The 2034-nt window shown below is 35.9% G+C and overlaps 1 non-coding gene across 1 annotated transcript; it reads right to left on the bottom strand.

The window, feature by feature from the left end:
* Positions 1 to 1220: 1220 nt before the first annotated feature.
* On the bottom strand, positions 1221 to 1354 carry LOC117073860. Its single transcript, XR_004433410.1, has one exon. It is a non-coding gene; the product is annotated as a small nucleolar RNA SNORA31 (small nucleolar RNA).
* Positions 1355 to 2034: the final 680 nt, after the last annotated feature.

Raw genomic sequence — 2034 nt, forward strand, 5'->3', positions numbered from 1 at the left:
GCACTGATGAGGAAGCAAATTTTAAAATCTCTGTGCATAGCTATGGAGTTATGAGATGAAAGGAAGTACAGCGTATTACCAGAAATGTCACATTGAATAAAGGAATATCTCAGAGGACAAAAAGAGAAGGATGTGCTTTTTCCTGCAAGGAGGCACGGAGGTGTCCACCCACCTTATCTCCCTCAGCGTTCAGCTGGAGGTCCAGTTTGGCTCACAGCAATTCTTTTGCGTACTTCCTTTATTCAGCTCACTGAAAATCACCAATTGATATCCATTTCTCAGTACTTTAGAAAGTACTGACAAACTTAAAAAGTGTGAGGATTTTTCTGCCAAATGCAAACTCCCCTGAGAAGAGTATGTAGGTAGGCGCTTGTCAGAGGTTTTCCAAGGTGTCATCGTATAGGGAGCTGGGCATCGCTCACAGTGTACACTAAAGGGAGGACTATCTCGAGTATCACGTACTGCATAGTAGAGCCTCTCTGAGAGTCCGATCTATGTGTGGGTAGGGTAAGAGCAAGCAGTGCCACAGGAAAGCAAGCTACAAGGGCAAAAGCCTTAGCTGGAGAAGCATGGACACCAGGCACAGAACGCGGCTCCTCCTTAATCTTGTCATAGGCAAGCACTACCTGCAGCTCTCTGTAGCAGAAAGAGGTTGAGCCTTAAAGTAGTACTTATTTATTGTGACATTCTGTTATGTTCTCTGGATAAATATAGGATTTTTGTTGCAAGAACTATTGATCCTTTCAAGCATCATAAATTCTGCCTAAGAAACAAATCTGGGCAAATAAGCTAAGTTTTACTTTGTCTTTATAATCTAAATAATAAAAATCTATATACTTTAGAAACAAGATCACACAGAAACCCTTACTAAAAAAGCTTCTGAAAGTTATATTTTGCCATTTTTAAAATCTTAACTGTTGCATCCAAATACTAATTAGATTGTAAGATTCTGAAAGTTTCCTTGTAGTGTTTTTTATTATGACTGCAACAAAATTATATATATGTAAAATATATACATATGTATATATACGATAAATGTTTTTCTCAAGGACTGAGATTGCAGAGATAAATGTCTTTTCAAAATACAACCATTACTAAAGACATATGATAACTTTTTTTCAACAGTAAGTTACGGTAGTTAGGCTTTTTCTGTTTACAAGATTATTTCTGAGTTGTGAAAATTCTCTGTCCATGTATTTTCCTGTATTACCACATTCTTCTGTCATATCCCCCATTCAATCTTCGTTGCCACTGAGACAGACAGAAAGCAGAAGAACACTTTTTTTTTCTCACATCTGTAATGGAAACCTTAGCAACAGACACTAACTGCTCCAGGTCTGCCAAACAGATGGATTTACTCTCCAACTTATTGCATCCTGGTTTTTTTTTTTTTTTTTTTTTTTTTTTAATGCTACATATCTTTTGTCACCAAATCATATGGTATGAAGAGAATATAATGTGTCTGTGGATATCACAAACTTACAGTAAGCAAGGGACCTACTGTGTGTTTCCCTTCTAGGCCCAGCAAAATATGAGCACAGAAGATACACAAATATTTGCTGAATAAATAAATTAATGAGAACTTTTTTCCCAATCAAAATATTACTCTCAGAGCAGCTTGCTTTAGATATTTCCTAGAAGACATTAGATCACTCAGTATGACCTACTACTCCTTTAGCTTCCTCTAATGTGTCATTATTTATTCAGATTTTAGAGAAATTTTGAATTACCACAAATATCTGGACAATGGGGGATAAATGACAAGACTGTTAGTTTTCTCTTTATTTACTATTCTAGTAAAATACAATGTAACATATGTATCTTATGGTGGAACGTGCATACCCTCCACTGAGTGAAGAGGAAGTGTCTGAGGTAACCTTTCTAAGGCCAATTATTACTTAATGAAATACACATCTACAGTGTTTCCTAGTTTAGGCTCAAAATAACCAGACTTTACCTTGGTCAAAATCAGAACCATTTTATCCTTGCAAAAGTTATGTCTTAAATAATCTTTTTCTATGTTTAAAAGAGAAA

The sequence above is a fragment of the Trachypithecus francoisi genome, unplaced genomic scaffold (genome assembly GCF_009764315.1).
Source record: "Trachypithecus francoisi isolate TF-2019V2 unplaced genomic scaffold, Tfra_2.0 Lachesis_group4, whole genome shotgun sequence".
In the NCBI taxonomy this organism is placed as follows: domain Eukaryota; kingdom Metazoa; phylum Chordata; class Mammalia; order Primates; family Cercopithecidae; genus Trachypithecus; species Trachypithecus francoisi.